Raw genomic sequence first — 16,066 nt, 5'->3', positions numbered from 1 at the left:
GAGGGAAACAGTTATCTCCCAGTGACTGCTGCATCTTTGGAACTGTCTACCAATTCATGTGAAACAGAGCACATCTATGACACTATTCAAGAGGAAGTTGGATGAGTGGATATGGCACCATAAAGTTTTACTGGTATAGTGCCCACAACCCTCCTGGAGATGGGTAGTCATCACTAAATGCAATCTTGGGTATTCACTAGCATTTCTATGGTATTTAATTGGGATAAAATGGCTAAGCTTAAAATGACCTCCGGGTTGATAGAGAGAGTAGTAATCTCCTATGTTCCTATCATCCTAAACAAAACAAATACATGTTATTATTTGCTTTGCATGGCACAAAGGTGAGCAGCCAATTTGCATGATGGCTGGCAAAGTGCTTGCACATGCAGGATATATATTTCCACTGCTTTCCCCATTTGAGTGCAGTTGAGCAGTACACAAATGCAAGGCTCATTGCTAAAATTATGAGAGATAGTATTGTGTGTATGAAAAAGACCTGCTGTTTAGCTGACTCTAAATGCATTGAAACATTTCTTTTTGAGCCCAGATGATACTGAGTTTGAATCCAGGTGTATGTAATACTTTTAAATAAATAATGATAATGAATGAACTTATTCTTTATACTACATTCACTGTGTGTTACTGTGTTTTACCTTAGGCTGGAATGTTTAAGCAGCATTGCACAGAGGTAATCCACACCACTGAAGAGCCGTTCATTGTCTCTTGGCATTGGTGCATGATGCCAAACTCTGAGCAAATACAGAGGCCAAAAAGTGAAGGGCTCCATTGCTTTTCTGGTACTTGTATGTGTTGTGTGTGCTTCTATTTTTTGGCTAGATTATAGTTGTTAAAATGGGATAGATAGGGAAGTGGTGAAATGGGGATCAAGCAGGGGGAAGAATAAAGGTAAAGAAATTCAGGAATGTGTATGAATGTGGTAGGAAAGAATCATGGCTATCAATTTCTTTAACACTGTAAACTGAAAACATCTACAGAATATTAGCTGAATTTGAACTGCCACTACCAGAAATAGGGGTGACAACAATGCAATCATGTTGTATAGCCAACCGGACCAAATCAAGTGCTTCAGGAAGACACATGCAAAATGAAGGGCTATGTATGGAAAAATATTTTTTTTGTGGGACAGGTACGCATTTTTTTTTAATTCAGTAAGAGAGGAATGCTGGGTAAGGGATGTTGGCATGTGTGGGTCAAGTAAGCTGAGTAGGTGAGGAAGCAAATGCAAACAAGACAAGACACAGGGACAGTGAGGGACAAAAAAGGTTGGGAGATACCATGATTGAGGTGAGGGAAGGGACAATGCAAGCTCATACCCATCACGCATATAGACAGTGAGAATCTAGTCCTCACCCACGGGACTGTCTTCACTGTTCCCTTACTTTACTTGGAGCTGGAGTGCTTGATGTCGTCTCCTCCTATGGACCTTGAGGGAGAACAGCGTCTCCATCCAGTGTAGGTGTACACCAATGATGTGCTGCTCAGCTCTATCTCCCATCCCTGGCATACCCTGGTGGGTGATGAAATCCTCACCTTTGCCACTACTCCTGGAGGGTACCAAACCACCATCTGCCAGGGCAGTACTACCTGTAGGCACAGGTAGTGCAGGGTCACCAGAGGCAGTGTTGCCAGGATGGGTCCCAGATGTGCTGGGAATTGGTGCTGGAGCTGGTGAAGCAGGGGCAGGCTGACCTGTTGGGGCTGGGCTACTTCACTGTCCTGTAAAGAATTTAGTGATTTGGTACAGATAGATAACATAGAGACATTTTAATGACACATAATAGAAAATAAAAAAGAGATAAAGGTTGCAGTGAGAGAAAAAAGAGGTAAAATTAGTACCATCATATGTGGCATACAATGCACTATTACAATTATACAACTATTTTATCTGAACTATTATACTTAAGTATACATCCTATCATTTACACACTATTATTATGGATTGCTCAAAGTAATCCTGCAATGTGCATATATTGCACATACCCTTGATCCAAATTTACTGATTACAGTTAACAACAAAGCATTTATGCCACTTGAATATAGTTTAATTTATGTAATATCATGAAGGAAATGCAGTATTGTATAGTTGCTACTCATGGTATTTGATGCTATAACCTCTGACTACAGTCTTACACTTGACTCATAAACTTGGCTTGTGCTACAGATAAATGCATGCTTGCTTTTACAGTTAGCATGTGCATGTTCATTTTTCTACTGCTGTATTGAATACAAAAAAAATCTATCTTTAACTTTTAAAGCTACAATAATACTTGCTTGCGCTGCATATATATCACTTGCTTTCCTCATTCTCTTCAGACGTTCAACATGAGTCTGCTGATTCAACTCAATTTCAGCTTTAGCTGTGAAAGGAAAAGAAACGAAAATAGCTGAAGAGCATTATGCATACCAGTCTTGCATATATTTAGCTTTCTGTGTATTAAAAATTCTCTTTATTAGAATACTTACACGGCTGTGGGATGTCTCCAGTTTAAAACTCAGTCAACCACTGGTTCAATGTATCTCTGTTATGCCTTTGTAGGTCATTAAACTGGTGCCTACAATGTTCTCTAGTGTGTGGGATGCCAGTTGCACTGGATACAGTCTTAGCCAAACTACTTTAAGCATCAGAATAGTACTGGGAACTAGAATAGTCCTCCTGCAGAAGCCTTTGACTGTGGCGCTTTACCATGAGTCTGATAAATATCCTGGACTCCTGAACACCCAACCTCTGTGCCCTAAACTGGGCACTTTCCCCTTTAACATCAGACATGTCTAATACCAAAAGTAGAGCAATGGCAAATGATGATTTCCCACCAGTTCCTGTTATCACATTTACTGGTAGTGCACATACCTGAGAAAGAATGACAAACACATTTGTGTAATGTTATGCAGAGACCAATAGTGCCAAGGAGAGAGAAAAGCAATTTTTGAAAATGGAAGGTTAATATGACACTTCAAATGAGTTTGAGGGGTGTCTGCTGCTGTAACTGTTAGAGGAGTTAACTTTGCAGACATGCACTGGGGGCATACATTTCATGCCCTGGCACATTTTTGTTTTGGCTTTATACACTGACAAAATTTATTTTAAAGTGTGGGATTCAAACCTATGTATAAGGGACAAAACATTTTCTTCCACAACAATGATATTCCATCTTTGCTACAGACAAAGTTCTGCTTGACATAGTCATAAATCATTCACAAATACAACTGACAGTCTGAGGTGTTAACAATGTATTTGTATGACCTGACAAAGTTCTTGTATATAGATTCATTTGTGTTTGTGTCTTATTTAAGTGTGAAGGCCATCCAAATCCAGATAGCAGAATTATACTTAAAGAAATACAGTAGAGAGTATACTCCCAACTATACATCTGAAAGCACAATAGGGGTATTTTATCCCTCATACATATAATTCATATAAGCTCCATTATCTAAAGCGTTATAACTGGGATTGAATATAATGTGAAATGGAACAACAGTAAAAATGTCTGAAATGCCCTGTATTAGAATCCAGGACAATGTGTATGGCAGCCTTACACTTACACCTGCTGCCACAGGAATAGTTAAATGACAGATGATAATTCCCTGTTTGTTCTTAAGTTTTGTGTGTTAACCACCATGCAATGCCATTTAGCATGTTTGTCTGGTGCCTAACAGAATTAATAGAATGTATCCATTTTAAATAATTAACTGTCTGCATCCTGTCTGCAGGTTATCTATGACTGTATGTGTTGGAGAAACTTAATAACCACAGTGCAATGTCACTTAATGGTGTTGCGAGATGGAAAATGAAAATTGCAACAATATATGCTTTTTGATTTTTAAACTATCTACGCCATGTCTACAAGTGTTCTTTCTGAATCCTGTGCAGGTGGCTGCTAATCAAATAAATAAGCACAGCTAAACCTGACATTCATTGTGTTAATCCATTTCTTTGTTTGTACTAAGCCACTTACCATGCAAACAATGGCATTAAAAATATATAAATGGAAAATTAGTTGAAATGAAGAGAAGCAATCTATGAAATAAACACTACAACAGTTTGTTGGTACACATGAAATAGTTTTAAACAGGTCTGGATTTGAACTTTTACTCTATTGAAGCTTCAGAACACAGTAAGGGTGTTGTATCCCTCTTTGCCACACAAAGAGCTTTGCAGTAGGGAACTGAAATCATATTGCATACAGCCAACTACTACATCACCCACATTACAGCAAAATATATGGCAGTTGTTTTACATGTATTAATTTCAGAGGTAGTGTACTGAGGAATCTCACAACCATTTATGATTATTGCCTGCAAAAATGCAACTCTGTGTTTGTCATTCTTGTCTTATCTGAGCAGTATTCTGAGATATACAGTTTGTAAGGCATTCTGTGTCATTGTCCTTAAAATGTAGGAGGATATTAAATGTGAATAATATACAATTGCCAACAAATGAAGGGGAGGTTGGATGTTACTGAACAGAAAACTGTGAAATGTGCTCTGCTTGCTTACATTAAAAACCTTGATACAATTACTTCTACACTTTGTAAATCTAACCTGGCTGACACACACACTGTAGGTAGGGCAGTCTGTATTGCTGTTGTATTTTTCTTCTCCCTACCAGTAATCATTCACAGTTGCAATCCATTAGCCACAAACACTGAGGTAGTGCCTGAACTATGTTTACATATGTGACATGGAGCCAAGTAAGTGGGATTTAGCAAATCTAATGAGTTCACACCTCATATGCATCTTCACCATGCTCACAGCCCTGAATCTACACCACAAAAGGGTATTGTTCAGCCAGGGAACATGAACATGAGGAGACTTATTTATGTGGATAACACAGAAGAGGATATTACTTTGGGATATATCTGCACAGAAGACTACTGACCTTCATAAAACTTTTATCTATATGCATTTCTTAGAAGTGTGAGAATGGCATGGGCATGTTTGTCAGGACATTTCTCATTCTCAGATGCACAGCCGTATTAACTGTCATCACAAGGGCTAATGTTGCAACAGTTTTTCTGTGTACACTCTTTTACTGTTATATCCATGCAATTTAAATGTCATATATTATCAATGGCATAGGGGTGTTGCCTTCTAGGATGGACCATATACACCTCTAGGGGAGTGCTGGACATGTCTGGCAATAACTTAAAATGGAATGTTCTGTGTAAAATCTGTACAAACATTTCAGGGACACTTCATTTGATAGCACTTTTAACATTTCACTGATGGTTTGCTAGCAAAAAATGTCATTTGCCTGTTCTTTGGAGGATGGGAGAGCAAAGTTGAATTTCTGTTTAGGCACAAACAAGCTATTTTGATATTGTTACTCTCCTTATTTTTTTATCCAACCTTGCTTTGTGAGTGATTGTAATATGTTACAGCCACACAATTCCTTTTTTTTATATTTTAGTTTCTTGACTATTTTGTGTTTCTCTAGTGGATAATAGTGAAATGCTACATTTTCTGTGTTGTATGGAAACAAAACTTTTAGTTATGTGATACTTATGTGTATTATCCTTCTGTTGTTTAGATCACCTAAGACTTTGGATCACAGGTGTCCCAATCCCCACCTCCCTTTACTGACCCTGAGAATCAGGTCATTTTGGAAGCTTTTAGGCGATGTGGTGACTTTTTGCTTGAGAGAGGTCATGGAGATATGTCAGGCAGAATGCAAATTTGGTAGAAGATAGTAGCTGATGTGAATGCAGTAGGGTCCACAGCAGGACATGTGATCAGGTGTGCCATAGGGCCACTGACAGGATTTTATCTGCATGGACGAGAGCAGCTGCAATAGCCCAAGATCAGATGGGTAACTAGGGGGGCTCTGCTACAGAGCCACCAATAATAGCAAATGAAGTGTTCCTTTCCATTGTAATGGATCCAGACAGTTGCCTGAAAAGTTCAGAACAGCATGGCATTGACATTTGGTGATACTGTTTCAGGGGCAGCAAGTATGTCCCAGGAGGAGCTTCCAGGTGGCCTTATGTATCTCAATTGTTAAATACTCTTGTATAGTAAAATAGTGACAGTAATACATAAGCTCTGTTTAACAATAAATTCATTTGGGTGGGGGGCTGTAGATTGATACAGTTAACAAAACATTCTAATTGACTGCACACGGGCATAGGTTGGACTTGCCATCCAAGTTTTTGTTAAAATATCTTTAATGGACATACAAAGGGCAAAAAGTTTTATCTCCCTGTGTTACTGTTAATTGTAATGATGTTATCCTTACCTTTTCCTTAACTTCTTCCAGGACCATCATCCATGGGAAGCATAGCATCATTTGCACATGGCAAACCAAATAATTCAAAGAAATATATATTTTATCTATATGTGTGATGTGGGCATCAGGGCTGTTGTGTATATTGCTATACTGTTTGTAGCAGTGGCACCACTGTTAGTTTGTTAGCATACATTTGACTAGTAATGTAGCTATTAATTTCTTCCCTGTGTTTGCTGCTTATTATCACAGGTGATCTTGACAGTGGAAGTGTAGGACCCTTACCACTCAATGTCAGAGTATCGGCAGGCTCTGATGATGATTGTGGTTGAACAGAGACACAGTCAGGAGGTGCAGAAGGTGAATCTGACATTGAGATTGACATTCAACCATCCCCTGTACTTTCATCAGACACAGCCAGTAGGCCTACACCGACCCATTCTAGAGACCCCTCAGATATTGGCAAGTGGAGGGTGAGACACTTGATCAGGGAAGTGTGGTTACTGTGGCTTCAGTGCATGTTGACTCTGAAGGTAGCCAAAGTGTGTGCAATGTACCAAACAGGAGGGTTGTTAGGGGTGCACTGAGGAGGCTGTTGATCATCCACCTGATCCAGGTGTGTCTTCCTATGCCATTCGACATATGTTTAGGGCCATCATCGAGGCACAGGCACATTTCTATAGGTTCAACAGAGAAATGCTTAGGGCTGTAGATATGGCACAAGCTGTCATGTATGACTGCCTCCACTGTGTTGCTGATTCAATGAATCAGATAAATGTCATGTTGGAATGTGCAGTGTCTGAAATGGAACATCTGCTGGAAGGTGGACAGCATCCTTGTGGGTCTAGGTCAGTCACATCATCTGCTGTTAGCCGATGTGACCATGCCCAATCACACTTCCATAGTGGCACTACTTCCATTGCTTCATCAGTTGTTGAGGTGTCCACACCCAAATGTGGCAGGCCATGGGGTCATGATGGGAGCTTTTCCAGTAGACATCTTTCATGCTTATGTAGCAGCAATGCATCTGACCGTGAGAGTGGATGTGCCAGTGCAACTCTTGGCTGAGTCAGTTCTTGTGGTCTGGTACTACAATGGTGAACTGCCACCTTTACCATGCATGACTTACACCTGTCCAATATACCAAGATGTAGAGCTTGCACAGAGCTTGGCTGTGCTCATGCAAACACTCACACACCAGCTTCACCTGGACGACCCATACAGACACATACACAACAGTCACATGGTTCAGCTGTGAAGCTTAATGTTCATTTTGTCTCACTGGCCATTTGTTACTTTATACGAACGTTTGCCTGCTTCTCTTTCTTACTCACACACTCTCGCCAACCTTTTGTGTCAGCCTAGGCTTCTTGCCCCCCACACACACACACACACACCCACACACAAACACACACATACACACAACACCCTGTGCAAGTGATGATGTGATGATAACTGTGCCATGTTCTTGTTATCTATATTTTGGATTCAGGGATACATAACATTTGTGTCTGATATTCAGAGTGCATAGCTGACATGATGCTTAGTATATCTGCATTTTTATTTTTGTTTTGCTAATTGTACCTTTGACATATTTTGGTCTTAGAAAGTTAAACAGTTGATAGACTGAAACATTTTTTGTGTCAGTATTTTTAATAATCTTCTAAGGCTTGTGATGTCTGAAACTGAATTTTGTTTCATTACTTTCTAAATTCTCACTTTAATGATTTTCCTTTACAAAAGTATAATGTCAAAGTGAGGACATTCAATGATCATCAGTACTTTTGGGGGGCATGACTGAGTGAATCTTTGATGCCTGAGGCCTTCTACTTGATAGAGGACACATGTAGTCAAATAAGTCTTTGCTGTCACATGTTAAAGTCATTTTTGTACAAATTACCCACCTTTTACTTTGCTTACATTAGCAAGTAACAACATGCAAGGATATGCCATTCATTGATACAATTACACAGTACACTCCAGGTTCATTGCTTATCTTGTAAATTCAGAAGTTGCAACAGCTTTGGTTCAGGTACTAGTACAAAGCCATTAACTGGGTAGGTAAAGGTTGTGAGCATTGCCTGGCATCAATGTTTCTATATGTATGTGCATAGGATGAAGGTTTAAGCCCCTTAGGTAGTGAGTGTGCGATGTGTTGTCTCTTAGCCAATGCACACCTACATCTTCTTACACCCACAGCAGCTGCTGGTTCCCCCTCTAACTCTTCACCTGCATGTGGCTGTGGTGACCTTGCCATTGATGGTTGGATGTAGTCCTTCCCCTTGTTGATCTTGCTGAGGCTGCTTTCTCAGGATGATGCTGTGCAGCATGGCACAGATGGTGAATATTTCAGTACATGTACATGGAATGTACTTCAGGGCTCCCCCAGATGTATCTAGACATGGGAACTGCAACTTCAGCAGACCAAGCACGCACTCTATGATATTTCTGGTTTGAGCTTGTGTCTCATTATGGTGTTCTTCAGTGGGTTTGTGTGCATTTCTTATGTGTGTCATCAGCTACAGTATCAGTGGATAACCTCATTTACCCAGTAAATGACTCTGTGGGGTATTTCCCCAGTGAACATCTGATACAGCTGGGAGGTGTGCCAGATATGTGAGTTGTGGTAACTGCCTGGGTTGTCAGCACACAGATTCAAAATGATTCCCTTGGCATTACAATTGACTTGGCAGTTAATGAAGTGGTAGCCCTTTCTATTTATGTAGATCCTTCCTTGTTCTCTGGGTGGTGCCTTATTTTCCATATGTGTGCAATATATGGCACCCAGTACTTCAGGATAGTGTGCTACAGTGTAGAACTTCAACATATTTTAGGCCCTGTCCTAAGGAGTACGGGGAAAATATATCTGGTCACTGGCATGCTGGAGCATAGCATCTCAGAATTGATGGAGGATCCTGGATGTTGATGCCCATGCCACCCCCAACATATCCCTTGTTGGTCTCTGAAAGGTTCCTGTAGCTAAAATTCTAAATGCCACACATACCTTTATCTCCATTTGTATGGGTTCCTCTCAGTTTACCCTGGGTCTGAGCAGAGGGTGACGGAGGTTTCAGAGTTCCTGTAGTGCGTCTCTATCCACCCTGTAGGGCTCTACAATTTCCACTTCATACTGATTGTGATAAGTTAAATGAGGTTTGACAAGTCTTCTCCATCTTCAGCGTGGTCTATTTGTAGCAGCAGCAGCATAGACTTCAGCCTGTTGCACATACACATTAATTAAAGCAGCAGCAGCAGCAGCTTCTAACATTTGTATTTGTAGACTCATTTCCATGGCATAATTCCAACAGGTTTTGAAATTTGCAGGGAAAACCAGCACTGATTCTACACGGTTGCATTATAGCTTGTTGAATAGCTCCTCCATCTTGGATTGGTAGATAAGCATACAGTTCAGCTGCTAATTCTGTAATTAGCATGCCACAGTGTTTACCTTGTTTGCACAGAAATGCACACAGTGTAGAGCCACTTACTGAATCCAAAACAGTGCACTATGTTGTGCACTTCATGGCGTGAGGCACACATGGTTTAATTGCACCATGTAGGTTTTATTGAATCTGCCTGAGAGTTTGTAAATTAGTTATTAATATTCAAGGTTTGAGAAGTTGTAATAGAGTAATCTCAAATTGAATTTCATGGGTAATTGATATAAAAAGGAGGGGTTATGTAATTGGATTTGTTTTGATGAAATTCACTATTACTGTGAATGAAAGCGCTTAACCATTAATTAATAAAAGACTTTGATGTGGTATTTTTGAATGTGGCTTTCCTGACAATGTGTTTATTTAGTATTCGGTTTTGGTTTCACGCTGGAGTGATAATTGTTGTTTGGATATTCTTTTTACTGGTAAGCCAAGCCGCAAGGTCAAATGAAATATATATGTACAGTTTTGAGAAGTTTGTCAACTACCATGTTTTGGAAGGAGGAGTAACTGAAGTATCTTGATATATTCTGTGCAGACATGGAGAGAACACACAAACTTCAAACAGGCAATGTCAAGAGTCCAGGACCAAGCCCATTATCCTGGAGCTGCAACATTGAGATTTTGGCCACTGAGATGTCATTAAGTCAAAATTCTTTCTTAGCTCATCTTCCAAACCTTTAGGTTACTGAGCATTATTTGTCCAAATGCTAGTAATGTATATGCCTGAATATGTCAGTAAAAGACGTGCAAAAAAACTCATCAAAAACAATGCTGTTAACATGTAGTGCCATTCTAACTAACCCTGGACCTCAACTACTTTACATCCCTAGTCAAAATAACAGAGAACTAAAATTGTACTACTGAATGCAGGTAGTATAGCAGAATAACTGGAACTGCTTGTTTCCTTCCTTATAATAGGAAGACTAAATACCGTGGGCATTACAGTATCATAGCTAAAACAAACACGCAGGCATAGGACACCATTTTCCAGTCTACATATGCATCTTCAATTTCTCATCCAAGTATCAGAGTAGGGAGTGGGTACCTTAGTCCTTCAAAAAGCAACAACAAAGCCTTTCTGATAACCGAACATATATCCAGGAATGACCACAACCTTCCCTACACAGTCAATCCCAAATCTGCACTTAAAAAAAACAGATAATCTGGCATGAGTAATATATTTTTCCATTAGCCATACCATAAAATTCAAAGCACTTTTCTCTGACATTCTACCTCATATTAGCAGCACAAAGAACATTGGAATTAAGGCAAATTATACATAAAACATTCTCCATCCCTCAATCGTACAAATAACAGATTTTCTAATTGTTGAAAGTCTTACATATATAGTTAAAGAATCCAAAAAAGGCAGTTTTAAGAAGGAAACACTGTCTTCTAGATCTTTTAATAACCAATATTCCAGACAAAAATCCTAGATATGTGTTTTAACACCCCCATTAGCAATCATTACCCTTTACTTTCACACTAGCCTTTTGAAATATCAAGTCTTCTTCCACATTAGCCAAAAACTTCTTCGCCTTAAATAAGCTTGTTTCTAATATAAACTAGCACCTGTTCTGCTAAAAAAAGTTTGTTCAACACTACTTAACCTACAAGTTAAGTACTTCCAAAAATAAGCATAGATCACTAAAGCACCAAATGCACTTCACCAATCAAGAAACACAGCTTAGCACAAATCGAAACAACTCCCATCCACAGAGAACATACGCAAATTGCTAATCCTAAAACTTTGCCAAAAATTAGGAACCAAAAGGCACACTACAAACATCCTGCATATAGCTCAATCCACTCTAATTCATTCCCTGAAAATCTTCTGGAACCCTGCCAGCTATATTACTGGTACATCCCAGCATATTACCTGTACAGCTTAATATAATAACCAACTAAATGAAGATACTATTCCAAGAACTTCAAGAAGCCTAAACACTGCAGACTTGAAAGAATTTCCTTCCTTCCTTCCATGCCATTTACAAACATTAACATATCTAGTTCACACTGTGAACCCCCTTTATATACTTCTTCATTCTACTTCAAAATACTCAAAATAAAATACACAGAATATACGTAGTAGTTCCCAACAACATCTCCCTTAGATAGCAATATACTATTACCCCGATCTTATAATACTCTGCATAGTACACATACTACTCTTTAGCACTTCTACGACCTCTGTCTCATGATAAATAAAATGCCAGAAGACAGGCCAGGATGAAGCCTATTCCCAAACATTCCAAGGTTGTACGTCTGCACAGCAGACTTCTGCCTAATATCAGTAGTGTCTGCCTTGGGTAAGATCTTTGAAAACTAATATTTATTCTACTCACAGAATACACAATATAACATATCATCTGTCTGCCATAGCACAGATTTGGTCTGGCCACAGCACAATAACAGCCTAATACACTCTCATTGATGATATCCTCAAAAATATAGATAGCCACCTATTAAAATGAACAACATTCATTGATCTCACCAAAGCATTTGAGATGATGGATCATGAACTTTAATGTTACTCCCTTATTACTGCTGGTATCAGCCAATACTCCTTACCATGGTTAAGAGATTTCATCTCAAGAAGATATTTCAATGTGCAGATTAAATGCACAATTTCTATTCCATCACCTCTGATTAAAAGACCACCACTGGTGTCAGCATTATTATCATCTCTGCTATTTTCCGCAATTATCAATATCTTCTCACAGATTTCCCATAAATTAAAATCATACATACTGATGGCATCGCAATCTGCAAGTCCAATTTATCCCCATCACTATTGAAAAAAATCTCGAAGGTGATCTCTCCCACATCTCATATTGGCTTCCCAAAAAAAAAAGAACAACTCAGTGTTAGACATATGTTTAACAGCCCTGAACCCATCAAATATATCTCTCACTTCAAATGCCAAGGACAACTTCTAGTATCGCATTAACCCTATAAAGGAAAGAGGGCTACCCTACTTTTTGTCAAAATCATCAGCTATTGGCAAGAAGACATGCTTGCCTTACTTGAAGCACTTGGTTATTGTAGAAATTGCCTCAAGAAAACCACTAACAGTGACAGCTGCAGATTTATCACCCTTGCCAAATAAATAGAACAGCACTGTGGTATTCCAGCAAAAACAAAATGGCTTCCTGTAAAACAAAATTACACCAAATAATATCACTAACATGTAAACTTATAAATTCAGAATCCCTTCCCTTTTTAACAGTAGATTAACTGTAAAAAGTTCAGTCGACAATTTAAAATCTTAGTCATGCTTCAACTTTGTTCTACTCATCCCAAAAAAAAACTTTACAGTCTAGGTCATGTATTTTACTCCATGGCTCACCTCATGCAGGAATCCTTATAATTATAACTTAAATCAGTTTCCTGCTTCTAAGAGTTCCATAATAAAATCAAATGCCAGCTATTCAAAGATGCTTTGCAAGAGGCAGTGTTACATAAAATGGGCATCCACATTTACGCCTTTGTGTTTTCTCTTTCACACCCCACTCATCCAACATTCTTCACAGAATTTTCTTTCTTTGTTTCTTTATATAAATTTTGTTTTCCCAGAAAGAACACTGAACAAACAATAAACAATTAGAGTCTCAGCCTGGGTTACATAATAAGGTAACAAAACAAGGCACAGTCATAGCTGGCTTTAGGCACCAGCAAACCCTGTGGTCGCTGTGGGTCCCCTGTTCCTGGGGGGCCCCCAACCACAGCAAATTATCTTATCTTGATAATTTGTAACATCTGTCAAACCAACAAATGCTAGTACAGCAATCCTGTATAATTAATAAACCAAGTGAGCAATAATATAGCAATAACCCACGCCTCGGTGTGGGTAATGCTGGATTTACCCATGGTTGGCGTGGTTTGGTCCCGAGGGCGAAGCCCGAGGGACCAAACAAAGCCAACCGTGGGTAAATACAGCATTACCCACACCCAGAAGTGGGTTATTGCTATTATACCATGACATTATTTAAAAAAAGAAACTATTACTTTTCTTAAATAATGGCATAGTACAATGCCTGTTTACTGCCCTTCCGCAGATGTCTGGCATCCGCGGCAGTTCTGATGTACTGCACGCCTGCGCAGTACATCAGAGCTGTGGGCAAAAGCAACGGAGAAAGCAAGATCTCCGTTGCTTTTTTACTGTTAAGCTATGTTAAATGGGTTTAACATAGCGAGACAGCTTTAAAATAAGCAACGGAGATCTCCATTGCTTATTTTAAAGCTGTCTCGCTATGTTAAACCCATTTAACATAGCGAGACAGTGTTTTAAAAGTAGAGTTATACTAATGGAAAAAAGTCCGGGCGACCAGACTTTTTTCCATTAGTATAACTCGATTTACAATGTGCACGCTGGCCAATCAGCGTGCACGTTTTGGGGGGGGTCATGGTATAATATAGCAATAACCCATGCCTGGGTGTGGGTAATTCTGGATTTACCCACGGTTGGCTTGGTTTGGTCCCGAGGGCGAAGCCCGAGGGACCAAACAAAGACAACCGTGGGTAAATCCAGCATTACCCACACCCAGAAGTGGGTTATTGCTATTATACCATGGTGTTAGTTTGTTTTGTATTATGTTTCTATTGTTGTTATTTATGTTTTTGTTTGCTTTTTTTGTATTCTTCCACTTTTTGTGAGATAAAATAGTCCACACTTTCAGTTTGTGTTTATTGTTTATTTCTGTTTTAATTTAAATACATGTTATTTTTTAGTTTTTCAGGAAATGTTAGGAAAGGGCTAGGTGGTGCTTGGTATAATATAGTTTAAGCAGTGTAGAAGTTTATAACGTGTAGTTATGTTTTAGTAGTTATAGGTATGTTGAAATGTGGTGTAGTTTTAATTTGTATTAATTTTTTTAAATATGTACTTTTACTATTTGGTCACTAGATGGTGGTGTTGTATGCGCTTTTATTAGATGTATGCTGATGTGGACGTTCGGTATGGTGTGTGTTTTTGACTTTGCGAGGGATGTTTGGTGTGTTTTTAGTATGTACATTTTTGGAGTTGTCTGCGTATAGGTATTGTAGGGAATATAGGTAAGTGAATGGTTTTATGAGAATGCTTGGTTTTATTGTGTTATAAGTGGTGGTTATGTAGTGTGTGTGCGATGTATTTGCGACTGCATGACTTTTTATTTTTTTAGTGTTCGAGGTGAGGGAATGAGGAGTGTAGTATGGAAATTGGTTAGTTTTCTGTGTTTTCGTTAAATTGTTGTGTGTTTTGGGTATTAGATTTACTTTACTTTACTGTTTATTTGCTGTCGCCGCATGATATTTAGCGACCGGACTTTTTGCGTTGTTTCTTGTAGGATTTACTATGTGCACGCTGGTTGGATTAGCCAATCAGCATGCACGTTTGTCAGGTTTGCGATGTTCGCATGGTATAATAACTCTTATTTATATCTCTTTTAAAATTCAACGATATCTCTAGTTATAATAACAGTGTTTTACCAAGTAACAGGCTTCACAATTCCATTAAATATTTTACCACTGATACAGTGTCTCTGTCTTAGTTAAACCTTGCTGGTCGGGGTCTACTTCTGTAGCCCGAATTTACACTTACCTGAATTGCAGATTACTGAGGCCACAACACTGAAACTGTAATAAACCGAACCTTCACTCTTTGGTTGACATTCTCGAATAAAACTAACAAAATAGCAAGTTTTAGGTACCTGCAATACTTGTGGCTGAAGGGGGCCCCCTTAATCTTTCTTGACTGTATGGAAACCCCACAAAAGCTGATGATGATTGTGAAAAAATGAGGAGATAAATGTATTAATTTCATGATTATGCTCTTTAAACTGAACATGACTGTGATATGGTCCTGTTAGGTTAAAGTTGATAATGAACATGAGCAAGGTAAGCACCAAAGGGATCAACAGCCCAGAGTGACTGATCTCAGTGCGGTATGGTTTTCTCCTTCGAGGAGTTTTATAAATACTGGCAGAACACCAGATACTATATATCTCAACTTCTTTGTTGAAGAAAGCTGGGCAATGCCAAAAATAATAGCAGAATAAGGACTCAAAATCAGGAAAATGTATTAAATATTAACACTAATTCACTTAAAAGTTAGTAGAATAATACCTTTTGCATCAACATGCATTCTTGGACAATGGGAAGTATAAAAATATGATGTTTGGGTTTACTGACTGTCTGTAATACTGAATGATTTACAATTTTGAAAACATCCCTCCCGAGATGTGTGTGTATGTGTGTACAGAAAGTTGTTGCAGGTTATGGGTGGAGAGGGGTAGGGATTGTGTTATTGTTCCTTTCATTTTCATCACGGTTAAACCATAGAGGTGTGCACAGGAGGTCATTAAAGCTTGTGTTTGGGCTGAGGACAATGTGGTCATTTTTTCAT

Source organism: Protopterus annectens, chromosome 17.part0 (genome assembly GCF_019279795.1).
Source record: "Protopterus annectens isolate FY-2018-M chromosome 17.part0, PAN1.0, whole genome shotgun sequence".
NCBI classification, from domain to species: Eukaryota; Metazoa; Chordata; order Ceratodontiformes; family Protopteridae; genus Protopterus; species Protopterus annectens.
Note: the sequence above shows the minus strand (reverse complement) of the source record.